This window comes from Peromyscus maniculatus, chromosome 17, assembly GCF_049852395.1.
Source record: "Peromyscus maniculatus bairdii isolate BWxNUB_F1_BW_parent chromosome 17, HU_Pman_BW_mat_3.1, whole genome shotgun sequence".
Classification (NCBI taxonomy): Eukaryota; Metazoa; Chordata; class Mammalia; order Rodentia; family Cricetidae; genus Peromyscus; species Peromyscus maniculatus.
The window spans coordinates 17,525,531-17,533,619 of record NC_134868.1 but is presented as its reverse complement, the minus strand read 5'-3'; the positions used below and the strand labels follow the sequence as shown (position 1 = coordinate 17,533,619).

Below are 8,089 nucleotides of genomic sequence, written 5' to 3'. Positions count from 1 at the left end.
AGGAATTTCAAGAGGACTAGGAAAATAGCTCAAAAGTTAAAGGGCTTTCTGCCTAAGTGGGAGGATCCGGGTTTAGATCCTCAGTGCTGATGATGTCAAGGCCAGGTGGACATGACTGCTCAGTTGTATTCTAACTCTGTAAAGCATGTCCCTGGAGCAGGTAGACTAGCTAAATTAGTGAGCTCTGGGTTTGATTGTGAGGCCCTGACTCACAGTAAAGATATAAGGATAGAAGATCAATTGAGAAGATTCCCAAGATCAATCTCAGGTCTCCATATACACATGCACACACACACACACACACACACACCCCTTTACATGTACTCATATGAACATAAACGTGAATATATACACAGGAACAAACCACATACCATACACATGAAGAAAAAAAAAAGAAGAAGAAAAACTGCAAGAGAGCTGAAAAAATCTGTGGTCATCCAAGTAATTCCTTGAAATCAAAGATGAAACATGGATCAAAAACAAAAACAGAAAGAAAAAAAAGATGAACAATTTTTTTTGTCTGTACCATGAGTTGTGTTTGCTTGCCATCGAAAGAATGAACAACAAATACAAGAATATCTGAAGAACGTCGGTAGACATGGACTTCTTTCACAACAGGCCTCACAATTCTCGTTTATCACAACCAGCTCGCGATTCCTTTCACATAATAGAAGAAAACAAAGGCTCGTTGTGTGTATGTGAGAAGCTAGATTAAAAGAAACAGGGCTGACGATGTGACTCACCACCCTAACCATCTCAGTTACGCAATACGTGAAGAGCTGGTTCCTACTTAACTTGCACAATGTTGAGATTAGTGGAGCCAAAAAATTACTGTGCCGATATGTATTTTCTTCCTGGTGTTTTATGACAGAGATAACGCCCATCATACTGGCTTATAATATGGGTGAAAAAACTTAAGGAGAATTATATACCCAAACCTGAGGTTGTACATAACTCCTTTCCTTGGGTGCCTAACATTGTTTTTAGAATATAGCAGCAAATGACTAAATGAATAGATAATATAGAGGTGATATCTCACCAGGAAATTAATTCCTGACGTCAGAATCTATTATTTTGCTTTGTTTTTTTCGAGACAGGGTTTCTCTGTGTAATTGCCCTGGCTGTCCTGGAATTTGCTTTGTAGACCAGGCTGGCCTGGAACTCACAGAGATCCTCCTGCCTCTGCCTCCCGAGTGCTGGGATTAAAGGCATGTACAACCACTGCCCGGCTAAGAATCCATTTTTAATTAAACATTTTAGGCCCACTTTCCAGGCCTTGTCCATGCTCAGTTTGTGCTTAGTTCATGTGGATAATAAACTTTCTCATTTTTCCCTTAGGATCCTCTTTAGGTAAATGAAAGCACCAATCTTTCTCTGACAGCTTCGCTGTTCACATGCTTGTCAACTCGATTGCCTCAATGTAATTTCCATATTGTGAAGATGAAGTTTTAAAGATTTTTTTTAATTCCTGGTTGATTTGTGTGCTTGTGTGATTTTATATGCACCATGTGGGCACAGGTGCCTGTGGAGACCAGAGGAGATCTCTTGGAGTGGGATAAGAGGCAGTTGTAAGCCATTCACTGTGAGTTCAGGGATCCAAGCTCAGGTCCTCTGTAAGACCAGTACATGCTCTTCACGGCTGACCAACCTATTTGTTTCTCTCGTCCCTTGCTTTCTCTCTGGATTAAAGATGCTCAATGTAAGATACTTGCACACACTTCTTCCTCACCCTGTCTCTCCAGTCCCTCTCTTCTCTCCTTTCCTTCCCCCTTAAAAATCTTACTGCTTTAATTTGTGTGCATGTTTGTGCACCTGACGGAGTTTTATTTGTACCATGTGTATGTATGTGTCCCTGGAGGCCTGATATCATTGGACACCTTGGAATTAGAGTTAGAGTTAGTTGTAAGACATGTGATATGGGTGCTAGGATCCAAATCTAGGTCCTCTGCAAAATCAGTGAGTGCTCTAAATAACCAAACTCTCTCTCCAGCCTACTTTCCTTCTCTTTGGATTGATAAGGAGGTGTCCAACCGTCACTAAAGTTCTAAGCTATCAAACAGTAAATAAGAAAGATGTTGAAACCCCTCTACAGATTGTAGAGATGTCATCCAGGTTTACTATGACCATTTTTATGGTCTTCTGGCACAGTAAGTTAGTAGAAATTATTATAAGGCTTGAAGTTCACTAGCAATATGGCTTGGAAATTTATAGCTTCAGTTCCCAATCGTATTTGGACAGGAATTAAGCTTACATAATGTGGTCTTAATGTTGTTTATAAGAACATGTTGGAAGATAACTTTATTTTGATAAATTAAACATTCCTAGCTGAGTTCTTATAAACAAATATGTAAAAGCCACAAAGATACCAAGAAGTCTTATCAAATAGTACTGACAATCACATTAAGGTTTCTGGGCTTTATCAGTATTGTTCATTATAAAATCCCCTTGCTATTTCAAATTATTTGTTGTTAGAATGATAAAGTAAATGGGGCTTTTTTTGTAATGATTTTAGTTTTTACAACTTGTTCCTACAATTGTTAGTTAAAAAAAAACTTGTGATTTAATAGTCTTTTGTATTTTATTATAACAGATATTCAGGAAATATTTATCAAAGAATTCTTCTTTGTGCTTTGGGGATAAATTCACACCAGGGATAATAATTCTCTTTGAATGTGTCAACAAAACTGGATTGTATGCATGCAATGAATTAACAAACAGATAACTATTGTTGTTAATATTCTTTCTGTGCTGGACTAATGGCTTGGGAGTTAGAGCATTTACAGCTCTTTCAGAGTTCCAGGTTCAATTCTCAGAGTGGACATGATAGCTCACGACCATCTTTAACTCCAGACACAAAGGATCCAAATCCCTCTTCTAATCTATTGGACACCAGGTACACAGGTGATACATATACACATATGCAGGGAAAACAGTCGTATATAGAAAATACAAATATCTAAATCTAAAATTTCTTTTAAAAATAGTGTTCTGTCTGCCTTTAATCAATTTCACAACTACTCATAATTCCTACATAACTTAGATCCAAGCCTAGGGCACCCTGATTCCTCAAGGAAGAAACAAATTTGATTCAGACTTGTAATTACAAGTCCGAAGCTTCCATTAAAGCCTGTAAATTCTCAAGGGTCTATCTAGCCAGGCATTTTAATAAGAAAACTGGATTTTGTTCTCAAAAGAATCTTCATGTCAGTTACTAAGAATGCATTTCACAACTGAGATCTTTGGGTATAAAGTCCTTCTTAAATCCCAGGGAATCAGTTTTTTCATAGACAGGAACCTATCCTCCTGAAAACCTAAGTCCTAGAGGCACAGAATTAAGTTTCATGCATTCTATTTGAGATTATCCTTCTAGACTGAGATCATACTGAGTAAAATTGATATTTTCTTAATAAGCAATAATTTATGCAACTGGTGCTCATTGTACAGATGCCCTGTATATTAGGAGCATTGTACAAAAGAGAGTATGTGTCATCTCTCCTTTTGGCTATCCCATGGAAGCTGAGCTTCCACAACTCTACAGTTCAGAAAAGGCTCAAGCCCAGCAACACAATGCAACAAAAAGGACCAGCCAACCATGCTGCATTTTCTCACATGCTCCATGTTCCAGTGCAGAAGCTGCTTTCACTCTTCTCTCTGAAAAATTATTGCCCTGTATATCTCTTATCGCCATCAATCGTTAGGCAAATTTCTACGTGGCTGTTTTATGATTTGAATGTGTGATAGTCCCTGGGCCTGGTATTCGGAATGCTTGGTCCCTAGTGGTGGTGCCATTTTGAGAGGTGGTAAAAATGTTGAGAACCAGATCTCTCTAGACTCTGGAATCTAGAGGAAGTAAGCCAATAGAGATACACTGTTGAATGCCTGGTCCCCTTTTTCTCTACTTTGCTTCTGCCATGATATGAGATGCTGTGTCTTCTCTGACATGATGAACTGAAACTCTGAGCTAAATAAATATTTCTCTACCTTGTGTTATGTCAACAACGCAAAATCTGACTTGTAACAGAGGCTCATACCATGTGGAAAATTTACAGTGTATTCTATGCTGTCTTTTGAACTCTAGTCTCTCTGATTCTTCTTTCTTTTCTTTTTCACACTACTAAGTAACTTGTACATTCACTGTTTTTGTTAGTTATTGATAATGTCACTCCTGTTGGAATATAATCCCCCAAAGAGCAGCAGTCTGATATCTATATAAGCCGGTCTCTCTTCTGCATTTCCCTTATTCTCCTCTCCAACTGTAACTTCTCCCAGTGCTCTCCATTCCCTCATATAACCGACCTTGCTCCTGTCCAGCCTGGTGGTCAGTTTCTCCGTCCGCTTTCCTCTAACTCATTAGTTAGTGCCTCTATGACGTCTTGTGTAACTACTCAGCCTGACACACAGCGTCAGCAGTTCTGAGTCCTTCGGTTATATTCGCAGTGTCTATCCTTCCCTTTCCAGTTCTGTGGCCCCTCCTCCCAGGAGAAGTTTCTATTAGTCCTTCCTCAGCTCTCCAGTTTCAGTCTCCGGTACGTCCCTCCTCTTCCTCACTTCTCGCTTCTTGCTGGACAACCTCTGTGAGTTTTCTTACTTCTAGCTTTGTACCAAGAAACAGCATCAAGCTTAACCACGGCCTCCCTGCTCTCTGTCTTCATGCTTATTTTGACGTCTTAAACACTGTGTTTACAAATCTATTTCCTTTCACTTGAATTTCTCTACTGGACTCATCAAAGAGTAAAACAATGTGAGAGATGGCCAGGACACTGGGAAATGCCTTTTCCAGTCATTTCCTTGAAGAGATAGTCACTGAAACTGGTGTCACCATCAAATGAAGAATGAGAACTCAGGGTGGCCAGTGCCTTCCACGTGGTCAGTAGCCTGGAAGGAAGGAATCGCCTCATCTCACTTCTACATCTTGTTTTGTGTTGTTGATAAAACTGTTAAACCTCTGTGAATCATGCCTTCCACTATGACTAAAAGTAGACATTTTAGCACATTGCCTTTAAAGTTCCTTCAAATGATAACTTTTCATTGGTTTAAAATTATTTGAGATATGTACCGCAGGGTATCACCACAGGATCATGGTTAATTTTGTGAAGCCAGCTCATTTGTTTCTGTTTCCAGGGAGATTCCAATTTCAACCTGAACATTCCTTATTGTAATCAGTGCCACCAAGGTTCTCACAGTAACTGATTATACCACAGTTTCGCATTTCTCCACATCCACTGGCCCATAGTTGCTCCTTTTAAATGGTTATTCATTAGTGTGTGTGTGTGTGTGTGTGTGTGTGTGTGTGTGTGTGTGTGTATGTGTGTGTGTGTGTGTGTCTATGTGTGTGTGTGTGTGTGTGTGTGTGTGTGTGTGTGTGTGTGCTGGTTAGGTGGTTGTGTACAAGTGCCCCAGAAGCTGGAGCTATAGGAGATTGTGAGTCTCCTGACAAGGGTGCTATAAGTGAACTCTGATCTTCTGTAAGGGCAGCAAATGTTCCTATCCACTGAACAGTCTCTCCAGCCCCACACTCAGAGTTTTCTCACAAGGAGCCAGGATGAGAACCTGGAATGACCCATGCCTTTGCAACCACAAAGGAGGCTTTGATCACTCCTGGAGAAAGAGAAAAGAAAACTTGAGCTCTGTTACCTTCTTCCTGGTGCTGTCAGTGCCTCTCAGTGCTCAGACCTCTTGAGAGTCACTCTATATATCTAATACCTCTCTACACTTCTAACCTCTCACGTGGGGCCTTCCAGATGCTTATCAGCCATTAAAAGATACAACTATCAAGTCCAGGCAATTATAATGACTCTCCTAAACAGTTCCTGAGGCAGTCAGACAGACAGAGGGAGCTTTCTAACAGCAGATAGCGGACTCATCTTGAAATTCAGATGCATTCAGATCTGTCTGTGGATTTGGATGCATTAAAGATGGACCAAAACCTTGGGAAACATACTCATAAGTATTTGAAAATTAATGCTCTGTGGGACAAACTTGGATTGATGGAAAATGGGAGAAAGCAGGTGGCTACAAATAAAATCTACTTCAATCTTTTCCTGCCCCATTAGATGGTTACACGCCAAAGTGATTCCATATAGACTTTCCAAAAAATTCTAGTGCGACTGAGCAACCATCTGTGTTTCTTATAAAGCTGCGACCACCTAGTGTTTTATTTTATATTCCTTCTCTGTTTGTTATCCATTTACCCTCATTATTGCTTCTCTAAGACATCACCCCCAAATAAAACGTTGCCAAGTACATTTTGCCTCAGGCCTCTATATCCTCGAAAGTCCAAGTCAATACTGCTTCTAGTCATCTCCAATCCTTCTCTCGTGTTGTTTTCAGTCAGGGAGTTATTCCACCATGGCACTCTGCCTAAGTTTCTATATAATATCATTTCCATCTCTTCTTCCCTCAGACTCTTAATCTTTATTGTATACACTTGCTGCTCTATGGAATATTATACAAGCCTAACCCAGTACGTTCTCTTCTAAATGTTGGGTCCCACAAATGCACAACCCATGGTAGCCAGCTTAACCATCTCAAAAAATATTATTTCTGCTTGTTTTTTTCAACAGGCTCTATCAACAACAGAGTATTTTAATATACTGTTGAAATCCTTTTCTCTATTAAAAATACCTTTTCTCTATAATAATAATCTTCACGTATTACATCTAGTCATTGTTACAGCCTATTCCTCCATCGTATCTGTATGTCTGTTCTCTATTCCAAAAAACAGACCTTGTGTTAGCTTAGGAACAAGGCACAGCTGTACTCAATGAAAACATCTTCCTTCTTGAAGTTCCTTTCCTGTGTGCTGCAGGCTTTACAGAATCAGCACTGTTGTTCTTTGTAGACATAACTGTCTTATTAAATAAGAAACACAGAGCCAAATGCAGAGTTAAAGGCCCAAGAGGTCAGAGCAGTAAACTAAGAGCTGAGACTTAAAACCACCTTTCTTACCCTTTGCTGCCACTGTCGTCCTTCCCCTCAGCAAGAGACCTACTTCCTGAGTATCTGTCTTTTCATTGACTTTCTGTTCTGCCTTTTCATTGGTTGTAAGCCCAACCACATGACCTCCTCGTCACTGCCTATCTATACAGACCTCCAGGTCTCTATGGTTGGTATTGAGAATAAAGGCGTGTGTCTCCATAATGGCTGTATCCTTGAACACACAGAGATCTGCCTGTGATGTGATCAGGATTAAAGGTGTGTGCCACCACCACCTGGCTTCTGCTATGGCTTGCTATTAGCTCTGACCCCCAGGCAACTTTATTTACTAACATACAAATAAAATCACATTTCAGTATAAATAAAATATCACCATAGTTCTTAAAACCAGTCTTACTACCAATATCATCATCACTTTAAATTGCATTGAGTATCATATCCCTTCTGATACATATCAAAACTCATACTTACTAATGAGTTCCAAGTTGCAAAAGAGGATTTTTTTGTACATATCTTTAAGTCTTTGTTCATTCATTCACCAAAAACCACACATAAATGCTACTGTCTCCTGGTGTTTTAAATGGTAAGGAATCACTGGAACAAGCCAATTATATTTTACACTGGATATATTTGAGAAATTAAGCATATGTAAATGGAAAACATAAGAAGGGCACTTTCCAAATAGAACTAAACTCTGGTACCACAGCATCATCATAAGGTTTTAGACTGAATTTTGCTAGATACCTGCTTTCATCCCTGTGGCCCTCTATTTGTTCATAATTTCTCCTGTCTTCTACTTTTAAAAATTATTTTAGATATTGGCAAGCCCTGTAGTTAAATTTTTGTTTTGTTTTGTTTACCGAGTTTCTTCCCATGACTGAGTATGGAGTTTTCATCCCACTATTATGATTATTTAATAGGACTGCTTTGGATTACTGCGACATCCAAGATTATGTAAGACTGTGCAGACACTATGGCATTTCCCCCTGGAGCGGCATCCTGGAGGAGTGAAATTCTCCTTCCTGTTCCCAGTGCTTTGTGAAACCAGGACCACAGCAACAGACCATTATAATATTGCCCTCAGCATTTTCGTGGTCTGCAAGTCAAGGGAACAAAGTCTAGACTCATTTTACCTTCAACTAATTTTATAAAT

General features: G+C 39.5%; 1 non-coding gene across 1 annotated transcript; it reads right to left on the bottom strand.

Moving 5' to 3' along the window:
* Nucleotides 1-7,370: 7,370 nt before the first annotated feature.
* Nucleotides 7,371-7,496, bottom strand: LOC121823625 (small nucleolar RNA SNORA40). The gene has a single exon (XR_006065136.1). It is a non-coding gene; the product is annotated as a small nucleolar RNA SNORA40 (small nucleolar RNA).
* Between the last annotated feature and the right edge of the window lie 593 nt (nt 7,497-8,089).